We start from the raw sequence: 14,295 nt of genomic DNA, 5'->3' as shown, positions 1-14,295 counted from the left end.
ATAGACAGTATGGTATTACGTATGTGCTCGTTATTTTTGAGAGAATACCGTTATTTTAATGGCATGTCCACCATCCACGATTGGCCAGTTAGCCCAACATCAGATAGCCTAGTCCCTTAGGCATCCACATCACGGCCAAATGTGCTGCTTATGATTAGCATGTCAGCAATGCATTTTGTTCATGAAATGAAAAATGAATTACGTGTTATGTCTCAAGGAATGTTATCTTGGACTCTTCTTGGTGACATTAAAGATAGTGAAGATATGTGGATTGCCTGAAATGTTTTAGAGACAGTCTTCACATTTGCACGATCGAGGTACACAGATGTAGCATTGTCTATGCCTCTGACATGGCTCCATGCTCTTGGCTTTGAACAGTAGCCCTGTGCAGAGCCATGAAGAAGGGAAAACAATTTCTCATGGCCTGATGCAAGATAGAGGTCGGATCTCTTGAAAGGGGACTGAAGTGTGGTGTGTCTGTTATAGGAATCTAATACATGGTTGTATGTGTGACCTTTGGGTTTAATATGTATAGGATGGAATAGGGGCAGAGGGGGAGTATAGCTAACCATCTGCCCCTGGATCTTCAGGGGTTACTGTTACCTACTGAAACGAACCTGCGAATTGTGCATTAGCAACTTGGCTCAGGGAGATGTGTGACACTGACTTTACAGAGTGAACCCAGGGCTATCCCAGGGGCTGAGCCTAATGAAACTCAGCCAAGTTACATAAAGTTGCAGCATACTGTATCATTTGGCTTTCCACAACCTCCTTTCTGTAGAGGGAAATGCTGCATGCCCTGGCTGTAGGCAAATCTTAAATAAATCATGACCAAGCAAGAAGAGGAAGGCAATTAGGTGGAGGGATAGTTTGGGGAATGGATAAGACAGCAATGTTGAATGTGAGCCAAAATGATATAAACACCCATGTTCCATTACAAATTTAGGAGACATAATTATTTTGGAAAACCATGTTTAAGGTTATAATAATACTATGTTAAGCATTTAAAGTGATTTGCAACCACCAGAGTCCCTGGCCTTAGCATAGCTCCTTAGACCTCAAGTGGATAAAATACACTTTTATCCACTTAATGGAACTTAGGCAGGTGGTTCAGACAATGTAACGTTAATCATTATGTAGTCCTACTTATTCTATTTCTTCCTCAATCCTCACTGCTGCCATTTAATGATAGTTGGAAAGAAAGATTCATGGATGGGTGGGTGGGTGGATGGATGGCTGGATAGATGGACATATAGACAGATGCATAGATCTAGATGTGTAGTTAGATAATGATGCTGATCGGGCAGAAGATGATACCTATTTAAACTGACTCTGATAAATGTAATATTATACTCTTCTGTTTTGTCCAGAAGTCTGTAAAAGATCCGAGAATCATCATTACCCCTGTCAAATGCATAGATGATCCTTTTTTTTTTTTTTTTTTTGGTAGAAATGTTCAGCTTTTTCCTCGCTGCTCCCTGCTGTCCCGGACCCTTAGTGTGAGTGGATTTCTCAGCAAATATCACTTAATGGCATTCCATATGTCCATCACATGTAGTCTGCAAAATTGGTTAGATAGAAACTTGTCCTTGTCGGGGAGAAGGCAAAAAAATGTTATTATAGTAAATGTCTAAAAATGGTTCCCATTACCCAGTGGTAATCACAAACCAGGAAAATGCCATTTAAAGGAACTCACTAAAACATATTTTTTAGAATCAACATTTTATTTCTCTCCATCATAGGGAAAACGTTGGTCTTAAATGCTTTGGGGAACATTGTAACTCTGGAATTTTTATCTCCTATTTAAGAAAAAGGTAAGATACACATGAAACTCTATGGAAAGCCACAGAAAATAAAGATTGGCCAAGGGCTTTTGGGTCACTGTTGTTGGCAGGATTAATGGTTTGGGGACATCACATGTGAGTCACCCACATTACAATCTGTTAGTAGTTCAAGGAATAATTCCAGCTCTGTAGTTAAATTCACCAAGTCCTGTAATCTTTGCAGGACGTGCGATTTTACGTCACCTGTACCTCGCTGTGTTCAGTGCACTAGCAGGATCTGGAAGTCAGGGAGCACAGACAGCGGCTGCCTGTGTGTCTGCGTGGGATACACAAGGGGGGCTGGCATTAGGGAGGCTTAAATAAATATTTCAGGGGCGCCTGGGTTGCTTGGTTGGTTAAGCATCCGACCCTTGGTTTCCGCTAAGGTCATGATCTCGCTGTTTCATGATTTGGAGCCCCACATTGGGCTCTGTGCTGACAGTGTGGAGCCTGTGTGGGACTCTGTCTCCCTCTCTCTCTGCCCCTTCCCACTCACGCTGTCTCTGTCTCTCTCAAAATAAACAAATAAACTTAAAAAGTAAATGCATATTTCATATCACAAGTTTTCTCCCTGAGGAAAAAACAATCTACTGTGAGGGCTTTGCCACTGATCGTATCGATGCAAAGGCAATAACCTAATGTCACACGTGTTAAATTCGAGAGTCAGTCCTTGTGTGAAAGACCTTATAAATCCTGAATCTTGTGGTGCCTCTCCCTCCGGTTTCTCCCCAGCATTACGACAGTAAAGATGGCAAGTCAAGGTGATGCTAGAAGCAGGGCCCCCCCCCCCCCCCGTAAAGTAGATATGAATGTTTTACTTATTTACACATTAAAATGCAGGTGGCTCTAAGTGCATTGGATTTTTATCGGTAACTGGCGTTTCTTAAGAAAAAATAATAATAAGATTGTAGAGGGGTGCTCGTGGATGAGTGGGCAAACAGGTTTGAGGATTCCCTTACCAATGATTGACTTCTCTCTCTTCTTTGTCTCTCTCTCTCTCTCTGTGTCTATTTCTCTGTCTCTCTGGGTCTCTGGTTCTGTCTCTGCCCCTGCGCGCGCACACACACACTGACTTTTCCCATGACTTAGTGCACACGAAGTGGAAATAACAGGATCGCCATCAGAGGAGAAAGAGACAGAAACAGAGAGAGAGGCGGTCACCTTGGTAATCCTCAGACGGCATGGCTAGGTAGCCACGCGCTCAACCAGCCCTTTTCATTTTTGTACTTCCTGTCAGTTTCTACCCAACACAAAATTCATATCCATGCATTACCCCCCCACCCCCAAGGCTACATGCTGACAGTGTTTGGAAGGCACACGCTTACAGTGTGTTCATTTCCTGTTGCCCTGTGACCTTCTCACGTCCTTGACTATTCAAGACTAGTCTACATGGGTTTTCCAAACAAACATGCCCTACCAGCAGCATTGCTTATGTCTCCTTGACCACTGCTATATGTGGGTCTGCGCTCCCACAGACTTTTGTATGTCTTCTAGTTCATATCCCTCCTTGTTTCTTTAATTTAGCACATATTGAGATGCTTCATATTTTTAAGACCGGTCTTACTGAGAATGAGAGTTGACTATAGTTTCCTTTGCCAGGGCAAGGTCAAAACACGCATTTCTAACGGAAACAATAGTTTTAAAATATTGTTAATGTTATGGTTAAATATGTGTCTGTCACCATCTGACTATTTTCTGTTATGTTATACTACGATTTTGGAACCTCTTTTTTTTTTTTTTTTTTCTCTAGCATTGGGAAGTGGTTTTTATTTGACTGGATTGGATAATGACATACTTGTATCCTCTGACATATTAAGACTCAGCCTAATTTTGTTTTGATATGTGCATGGAAATTACCATTTTTTTCTACTGGTTCAATGAATGCCTCTTAAAGAACATCTTTCTTTTTATGATTTGATGTGCTAAAGCTTTAAATATCCATCCGTATGAGAGTGAGGTTTGAAATTCTCATTGGTGACAAATCCATTTCTTGTCATACCTGACACATCAGCTGTGTCTGATGTCACGGAACTATTTCTGCATCACTTACTGATGAGTAAAGGACTCTCTCCTGGTTCTCAATGGATTGTTTGACCACAATCTGGTTATTTTGAGCTGAAGTCCTGAGTTGTTGCCCGATGATAAGGATTTATATTTGGGAAATATTGTAAAAACAAGATCCTCTGATAATGGCAGGGTCTACTTTAGATTCCGTAAAGTCAAAGTTTCCAAGTTTTGTTTTAGAATAGTTTTATAAAGTATCTGATTTAATCAGTGAAGGCTTTGATAGGTTTGAGAGCACCTATCATATATGTTGAGAGAGAGAGGGCACACACTAAGGTGGAATAGTATGGGAACATTTCACTGGGAATCATCACATAATGCCATGGGGTGATGATTTTCCAGTCCTTTCTATTTCCTAAATGCCTTACAATCTCCTACAAATGGATTTTCTCCCTAAATTCCCCAGATGAAAGGGAACCGGAGCTCAGAATCTGAGTTTTCGCAACAGCTGCCCACGTCGCCTGGAATCCCTGGCGACCAGCCAGTGCCCACCTCCTCTCCGGGCTTTGTGGAGCGGGCATAAATCACAGCTTTATTAGGGTGAGCACATATGTTCGCTATCCACCGGAGACTCTCCACGGCCCAGCCTGTTGGCACATAGTGTCTTCTCTTCCATTTCAATTCACAGTCCATGGCAGGAAGGATGAGGCCATCAGTACTACAGCCTGCCTTAGACCTCCTTAGGAGGCTTCCTATCCTGGCTGGTAACACAGCAAATGCAGTGAAGCACAGGAAACGTTCCCACACCCGTTTGCTCCTAGTGCAACCATCAGTCATGTTGCATTTCCAGACTAGGAAGACAAAAGAGCAATATTCCAGCCTATTCATCAGAATTTAAAATGGAAAGCTCTCAATTTTTAATTCTACCCGTTGCTTTTTCAAATGAACACAATGATGTCTTTGACTCTCCTTTTCTCATGGATTGCTTTTTTTTTTAAAGAGGATTTAAAAATATATTCTAAATAATCTTTACACCCGGTAAGGGGCTTGAACTCATAACCCTGAGACCAAGAGTCCCATGCTGTATCAACGAAGCCAGCCAGACACCCCTGTAGACTGCTTTTATTTTTCTTTAATTTTTAAATTATTTATTTTATTGAACCGTTTTTCACATACAGTGCTGTATTGCTTTTCACTATCCAACATCGTGATTCAACAATTCTGTGCGTCACTCAGTATTCACCATGATAAGTATAGCCACCATCTGTCACCATACATTATTACAGTATCATTGACTATATTCCCTATGCTGTACTTTTCATCCTCGTGACGCATTTGACTTGACTTTTTTGATGGATCTCCCTACCCACGGGGCTTTCGGAGATACCTGCAGTGAAAGATAATCAAAAGATCTCTCAAAGTAGCCCTGACCTGAGCTTAGTTGGTGACGGGCGTGCAGAAAGACCTGGTATTATCTGCACAGATACACCAAGGTTACTTCCACTCCTCTGTTAACCTACCGGCAGAAAAATAGGCCTGTTGAATTTTACCCAATTATACAATCAAACTCGAGTGGAGGTGTTGCTGTGTGGGAGTTTTGTAGATACAGTTAATATCTCAAGTCAGTGGACTGAAAGTCAACTTGAGATGTCCCCCCATTATGTGGGTGAGCCCCCATCCAATCAGCCAAGACCAAGACCTTAATGGCAAAACCTGCGGTCTCCAAAAGAAGAAGGAATTCTGAGTCAACTCTATAACTTCATCTTTTGCCTGAGTTTCCAGTTTGCCATCCGGTCCTGCAGATGTCGGTCTTGCCAGCCCCCTCAGGCACACAAGCCAATTCCTTAAAATAGACAGTGTTAATCAATTCAACCTATACAGGTGAACACATTTAACAGAGAGCTGTGACTGATTCATCTTGGTCCCACTCTTGCTTGGCTCTTTTCAGAGAAATTGGAATAACTTAGACTAAAATATAAGTCATTGTCTGGCATTTTTGTCACACATACACACACCCACTCACAAAGAGATCTATCAACAGCCCAACATAAAAATAGGCATTGCAGACAGGAAAAGAGACTCAACCATAGATGATCTTGTGTGGAAAACCCCATCCTTTTCACACCTACTCCAGAACACGTGGCCACTCTCCTGTGCCAGCGTCTACATCTTGCATTTCTTCCTGCCCGCTGGTCATACCTGACCCTTGGTAAATGTTCTGTCATGTGTCCCATTCACAAGTGCTCCCTCCACGGCTCCTGTGGCCCCATGTCTTTGTTCTTCTAATGCCAGTCCCTTCCCCATGGAAAGTCCTCACCAATGAATGTCTCAGTCTGTCTCCTCCTGACCCTCTCTGGAATCTGTTCACATCAGTGTACCTTTCTGACCACTCCCACCAGACTCCTGTTGCTAATTCACCATTGAGCCCTCAGCTGCTGCATCCGGGAGTTAACTCCCAGTCATCATCCAGCTTGCTCCGGCAGGGTTTCAGAAAGCCACATCTCAAAATGCTTGGGGGAAGTCATGAGGTTGGGCTTGTTCCCAGGAAATACTAAGGAATGGAGAAGCCCTCACACTCCTGTGTGCTCTCCACCTTCATGCTCCAACACACAGCCCAGGGAAGGCAGGACACACTTTAACTTCGGTGCCCTTTGGTCCACCAGGTAGGGCAAAAGACCTGCTTTACATTTCTAATTTTCTTGGTCCATGCAATCAGTTGTCCAGTTGTTCAAATGTCAGGAAAAAATGGGTCAAATGACTTCTTTGGGATTCTGGAGTAGAATCGGAAAAGGCGGGTGGTCAGACTCTGGCGTACTCTCGAACTTGTGGCAAGTTCTTGTTTTATTAAGCCATAAATAAATAGGACATTCCTAGTGCTTGAGGATGTGGAGCAGGTAATAATCATATGAAGTGAGTAGGCATCTTCTATAACAGAAGAATTAGTTGAAAACACAATGAATCACTATACATCACCCTCCAGAAATAAATATGGCGGAAGGGGGGTGATGGGTGAAGTAGGTGAAGGGGATTAAAGAGTGCACTTGTGATACGCACCAGGTGTTGTATGCCAGTGTTGAATCACGGTATTGTACACCTGAAACCAATATTATATTGTGTGTTGACTAACTGGGATTTGAATAAAAACTTCACGAAAAGAAAGAAAGAAACATGCCTCTTTGGCTGTGGCCGAATGCTGATTATTAAAGGTTAATGATGATTCTCAGAGTTGATTCTGATTTGCAGTGACAGAAACATAAGAGAAAGGCAGTTGAAAGACCATGGCCAATCTGAGTCTTCTTGTACTCACCTTGGGTGGGAGTGTTTCCTGCCCACCCTTCTTCCTCCTGAGAATGGTGTAAGCATTTTGATGGAGTGAAGGCAGATAGGAACACATCTCAGTCTCTTCCATTGTTCATGTGTGCACAGAAGTTTCAAGGTCACAGTGATTGAACAGCATAAACAATTTCAGAAGTTTTTCATCGTCCACCACACACCTTGGTAGACTACTCCATCGGCCCTTGAGTTCTCCTCCACGTGTCCGTAGGTAATTTTGGAACCTTCACTGTCACACATATTTATCTCCTCGTAAAGAAAAGTTCTTAGCACCAAGGTTCTGGAACAAGGCAACGTTGTATGACACTCGTTAAGCTGTTAAATGTGGTTACTTATGTCTGCCAACCTTTGCAAACCATAGAAAACCAAGACATCTAAGAACCACCAGTTTCCTCCCAGGTACCAGCGCCCACTGACATGTCGTATGAACTACATGTGTACCTTTAAGTTCTCTAGCAACAACATGAAAGAGAGTAAAAAGAAACCAATAGCAATAATTTTAATAATACATTTAGGTTGTCCCAATATCTCTAAGGTATTATTAACTCAACATGTAATGCAGACAAACTATCGAGAGGATATTTTGTGTATAGTTTACTAAATGTTTGATGTCCACATACATTAGAACACACCTCAATTTGTGCAGGTCACATTTCAAGGGCTCAGTAGCCACATGTGTTTACAGCTACCATATTGGAAACCATGGTATTAAAGTCTGAACACTTGTTTTTCTTTATATTTTGTTTTTGTTTTTGTTTTGTTTTGTTGAGAGAGAGAGAGAGAGAGAGAGAGAGAGAGTACAAGTGAGTGAGGAACAAAGAGAGAGGAGGATCAGATGATCTCAAGCAGGCTATGCCCTGACAGCAACAAGCCTGATACAGGGCTCGAACTCATGACCCATGAAATCATGACCTGAGCCAAAGTTGGACGCTCAACAGACAGAGCCACCCAGGTGCCCCAAGTCTGAACACTTACACCATTATCACCCATACTTTCTCACTTCTACCTCAGTGACAATCTCTTGGCTTCTAGACATCCACTCCTGCCCCACCAAATTAATTGGCCTCTAGAAAGACCAAATGGCCTTTTAAACAGATGATCAAAACACATCTATATCTTTGAATCACCTTCATAATTGGGTACTGGTCATCAAGACTCAAAGTGGTCTGTTACTTAGTAAGCCATTTTGCCTCTTTGCACATCATCTGTCTTTCATTCTTCATATTGTAGGTCTTCTGACCAAATCTCTAAGCACCTTGCTCTTTTACTTTACATTTACCATGCCTTTGGTCTCTAGAGTATATCTGGCCTCTGTTCTGGGTTATAAGCTCCAAGATGGCACAGTGTCTCCCTTCACTATCCAGCCGTCATGCCTAGTGGAGAGGCTAAACCATAACAGATATAGAAGCCTCCCCCTCAGCTGAGTTGAATTAATGTATGAAAAATTCCTTCTGCTCCTGTAATGGGTGATGCAGTATATACTGTGGTTTTGTAGGGGTGTTGGATGGGGGGATGGGCTAAATGGGTGATGGGAATTAAGGAGAACACTTGTTGGGATGAGCACTGGATGTTGTAGGTAAGAGATGAATCACTAAATTTTACTCCTGAAATCATTATTACACTACATGCTAACTCGGATTTAAATAAAATTTTAAAATTAAAAAAAATTAAATTAAAAAAATTATGAGCTAATGTCAAATTCCAGCTGATGTCACATGTCCTTATTACTACTATAGAAATTAAACTACAATGTTTCAACAGTGATGCCATTGAAATTCATGGTTAAAACAATATGTTGGAACACACTTGACGTACTACTTGTGATCAACCACATATGTATGATTTGACATATGATGTATGATCTGGGGCAGTTTGAAGGCAAGTTCATCATCTGCGCTCTCAAGTTTCCTGTGTTTAAAGGGATGACTTTGGTATGAGTCACATGTTCAACTGGTAGGCCATTGTTACATTTGGTAGACGTCACTAATTGATCATAGCATTCTGGTTTTCTGAGTTAAGAGTGAATTCTTCTCAATGCATTGTTCTTCTTATGGCCCCTACAATCTATCTTTTAGAAATCATCACGTGATTAAACACATTTCATGTACTGGGTGTAACAGAGAAAACCACACAAATATTTTTCCAACTTAGAAGCACAGGGTTTGCATCTTGTGCTGGCCTCAGTGGCTTTCTTCACCGATAGGATGTTCTGGAAGTAATGTGCTGGCAGTTGTAGAAGCTGAATCATAAGAAGTCATATAGTTTCTGCTTAGGCTACTTGGGACAGTAACTTTTGGAACACAGACTCCATATTGCAAGACGTTCAAGCCCCACGGGGAGGCCATGTGTCTTGCTCCCATCAACAGCCTTGGCCGCACACTCTGTTGAGAGCATTAACTGCCTGCCATGTGAGTACACAGGTCATCCCACCATTAAACCCTCAGATGACCCAGTCTCCAGCTTCTAACAGGCTATAACCCTGGAAATCTCAAAAGAGAACTTCCCGGTTGAACTCAGTCAACCCAAAGACCCATGAGAGATCATCGTAAACTGTTGCAAGCCTCACATTTTGGGCTGGTTTGTTATATGGCATGAGCTAATCAGCACGCCGTTGAAACAAGACACTTTTGTTGTAGCAACAACCTCAAACCTAAAATGTATGGTGTTGACCTCTAGGACTGGATGGCAGATGGGAGCTAGAAATGCCATGGGTAGAAGACAGTGGGCTTGAAGAATGGGAAAAAAATGAGGTTCTGGTAAAGTGGGATGGACAGAGAGAACCATACAAAAGACTAACTTATTCAGACTCTTATGGGGAAAAAAATAGCTTTGGGCATTGTACAATTTCACATAAACTTAGATTTGTCTTTTCAAATGGAAAGATGGCATCCTGATGAACACATTTGTCATCAGCAATTCCTAAAGAATATAATAGTTAACATGAATTTCAGAGGTGTATGTTATTTATAATCTCAGTATAGTATAATTTCCATGGCATAGCAAAAGGTCAAGGATGTAATTATAATAATATATTCCTTTTTATTTCTTTCTGTTATGTTTAAATGTCAATTGTGAGCACCATTTTTATTTTGTCATCTAATCCATGACTTTCCCATTGTTGGAGTCACATAAAGATCTATGTTTACTTTAGGAATCTTATGAAACATATTCCCACAGAAAATAACAATTTATAAAACATCAGTTTGTAGTTATCTTTCCTCTCAGACTGAGTGTTCAACGAGTTTTCCTTCGTGTCTATTCTTGTGTAACTGTGTACTTACTCTTTTGTTTAATTCATTCCTACCTATTCTTGAATGTTTGTGTAAAGTCAGAAAATACCCTTCACGTTCCTTTCAGCCTCTATCTGCCTAACAAGTATTTAAGTTGCATAGTTATTTCATTTTCTGTTTAGAGATACATATTTCCATGCTCAGGTTCAAGTTGTACTACAAACATCTATATTGTGAAGACAAGAGATACATAAAGAAAGCACATTCATAGCTTCTTACAGAAGGGTTATTTTTTTTATGAACGTGTAGTATTTTCCTATTTGACCGTCTTAAATACATACACACAGATATGTTTGTGTATGGTACATATGTAATATAAATATGCATACACACACACACACAATACCATCACCTTCTGAAAAATGACTACTCCATCAAACTTATATCTACTTAATATATGTTCTTCCCCTACATGGAACTCAGGTCCCCTGCCCTCGGTATCAACCCACGTACAGGGTCTGAAATCACTGGAAGCTATTTTTACTTCTCTACTGAATTTCAAACTTCCTTTTTGCAAACTTTGCCCGAACTTGCATGCATTTTGTACCTCAGACCTGCAGCACTTTGAACACATTCCCTTATCCCTCTGATTCCTTGCCTAATCCTAAATGATATGTCTTCATCCACCGTATTTACACACATATTTTTAACGTTTGATCTTAGAGACACTCTCTTAAAGTTCCAAAACATCTTTTGATTACTTGTGCTTATGAATCAGTTTCTCTCTCTGTCCACATTTGTTTCTGCTTTGCTGTGATTCCTGCTTGACTGAATTCTTTATAAGCCATGGAAGCACTATTTCCTAATTTGATTCTCCATGTACAGTACCGTCATACTCTTATTTTTTTCCTTGAGGGCATGTACAAAGACTGTAAAAATACATGAGCTGTCTAATATCTTCAACACATGCAATAACAACTAAGTGCACTTTTGAAAAGTCAGTTAAAGGAAGTAAAGTAGATAAGTAGATGTCTGATTGTTTGGCCGGTGGTTCCCAACTGGGGAAGTTTTTCAGTATCTGGACATAGTTTTGGTTGCCCCAGCTGCGTGGAAGTCTGTTCTAGACAGACATCTAGAAGGTAGAGGCCAGGGACGGTGCTGCACGTCCTGTAATGCCCAGAACAGTGACAAAGATTTTATCCATTTCCAAGTGTCACTAGTGACAAGGTTGAGGATCCCTGGTCTAGGAGTATATTGATAAGCACAAAGTGTGACTTAGAATTGCTTTTTCCCTTACATGGTTTATGCGTGATTAAATTAAAAAAAAAAAAAAAGATCACGGGAGGAAATAATGCCTTGGTTATATGGAATCCAGCAAATTCTGGAGCAAAGAGAGAAGTACCTATCAGCTAAGATACTTCCCAGAATGGTCCATGTTAGGGAAACCATGGCGCCCACCGACTTCCCTGGGGACATAGGTTTCCTAATGCAACGCGAGTGCCGTGACCCTGAAATGGTACATTTTGTGTGCTTTTCTTGCTCCTTGAGGTAACCTACCTTCTCAGCGTTGCAAAAAACCCCTTCCAAATTTGACTACTCCAGGCTGACCAACAAGGCATGCCAGACAGCCTACTTTCTGCTGCTGGAAACTTTCACAAAATGAATCATATGTCACTTTTCTTTTCTGAAGCATATGCCATTTTATTTTATTCTGGGAGTTTAAATCACGCTGTACATCTGGTTAAGCGTCGTTCCCGGTGAGTTCGCTCTCGGTGCTTCCTCAAAGTGGTTTCTTATAACGATGCTTGCTGACCTAAGCCATCAATCTTGCCACTGCTGGTAGCCTTTCTGAAAACTGTTTACTGCTACCCTTGTGTTCTCCCAGCGTCTCTGTGTCTTTACGAGCCCCCGCTCCTCTTTGGCATTTATCATCAGTTATTGCAACTCTTGCATATTGGACAGTGAAACAAGATGGCCAGTAGCCCTTCTGCTATGCTCTCGTCCTTCTTTACAATTATTAGTGTTATTTTTTGTGTCCTTTTAATAAATACTCTTTCCAAAGACTTTCTCCTGCCTCACTTTTGTCCTCCACAACAATTTCGTGATGAAAGTATCATTATTGCACCTGTGTTTTATGTGACAAAAGAAGGGTTTTCATCACACGCCAGGATTTCGAAGCCAAAAATCAGCAAACCTGGGGATCTGGATGCTGTCCTCTGGCTCCATATTGATTGTTCTTTCCATGCTATTTGCTATTATTCTACTAAAAATAACACTAAAGAAAACTTTAAGAGTGTTTCTCCTTTGGCCAATTTCTTCTTTCAGACCGGAGGAGTTTCCAAGGTTGGGGCGAGCCACGGATGTACGTATCTTCCTAACTGGTGTGGATTCATGCTTTCCTCACTGGTGTCTTAAAGGAAACTGATTAATGAGGGCAGCTTTGGGGTCCTGCTCAGTGGTTCTGGAGGGAGGCAGGGATGGGGGCAGCCAGGAGAAGACCACTGCAAAATGAGCTCAGAGGGCACCATCCCTGCCCCATGGCAACTAGATATTTGTCCCTAGGGCTTCTGGACACCACTCTTGGTGACTTTTGCCATAGCTTGGGTGGCCTTCACCTCGTTAGACTGACGGCAACTCTTTGCACTGTAACAAAACCGAAATTTCATCTGAGCTACCCTTGTTCATTCAAGATTGGGGATTGGTGTTGCAGATGGGGTGCCCCCAAATAGGTGGCTTCTTCATTGAAGTTCTGGGCACCTTGATCTGGTAGAGAAAGATCTGGAATGAACCAGCTTTATGGTCAGAGATGGTGCCCACAGTTGCATTTTCCTCCCGAATCATCCTGGTGTTTGTCAGTCCCAGTAGATACTGTTTGGGGATCCCCAGTCAGGCCCACAAGAAGGAGACAATTCCGTTCCGAAGCAATTCTGGCAAACTGCCCAGGTGCATGTTCTCCAGGTTCATTCAGGTGGGAAAGTACATGATTTAACAAGAAACAGTCACTCTATATGTTTAAATTATCTCCTTAACTTAGAAGGAACGTTCACCTCCCAGTGGGTTCTGAGTCTCGGACTCCATGGAAATATCTTTCTAAGTATTTTCAGTCATTGTTTCTCCAAATCCCGAAGTCTGCACCTTCAGGTGTGTCCATGGGGTTAGTCCTGCCTGCACGTCGCTGCATGTGTTTCCTGTGGCCCGTGTATCATCAAATAATCCCACACTCAGTGGCTTAAAACAACACAAATTTATCATATCACACTTCTGGTAGACCAGAAGTCCACATTTCTAGGACGGCTTCTCTAATCAATCCTGACACAGCCAAAATCAATGTAGGGGACCCACTATGTTCCTTCCTGGAGACACTAGGGGTGAATCCACTCCCAGGAACATTTGGTTTGTTGGCTGAATTCAGTACCATGTATTTAAGGTTCCTGCTTCCTTGTTGGCTTTTGGCTGTGGGTCATTCTTAGCTTCCTGAGGACCTTAGCATTTCTTAACTCCTGTCCCCCTTCCTCTGTCTTCAAAGCCATAATGGTGCCTTCAAATCTTTTGAATCACTCTGACTTCCCTTCTCCATCATTGCTCCTTTTCCATCTTCTGTGGCATCTCCCAGATGATTCTGTCTCCATCTTTTGCTTTTAAGGGTCCTGCAACTCCGTTGGAGCATCTTGGATCTTCCAGGATAATCTGCTCATCTTCGGATCTGCTGGCTAGTACCTTTCATTGAATTTGCAAGTCCCTTCCCAAGAATACCTAGATTCACATTTGACTGAATAATCAGGGGGAGAAGAATCTTGGGGGGGGGGACATCTTTAGAATTCTGCTTACTACATTCCCCTATATAAATGACTGTTGCAGTTGGTTGAACTTTGACATCTGGCTTTAAGCACCCATCAGACTAGGCT

The 14,295-nt window shown here is 41.8% G+C and overlaps 1 protein-coding gene across 3 annotated transcripts in view; it reads left to right on the top strand.

Annotated features, from left to right (window-relative positions):
* Window positions 1-14,295, top strand: part of NLGN4X (neuroligin 4 X-linked) — a 313,846-nt gene that overhangs the window by 255,814 nt on the left and 43,737 nt on the right. The window lies entirely within an intron of this gene.

The sequence above is a fragment of the Panthera tigris genome, chromosome X, assembly GCF_018350195.1.
Source record: "Panthera tigris isolate Pti1 chromosome X, P.tigris_Pti1_mat1.1, whole genome shotgun sequence".
NCBI lineage: Eukaryota > Metazoa > Chordata > Mammalia > Carnivora > Felidae > Panthera > Panthera tigris.
Note: the sequence above shows the minus strand (reverse complement) of the source record. Positions and strands in the feature narration are given on the sequence as shown.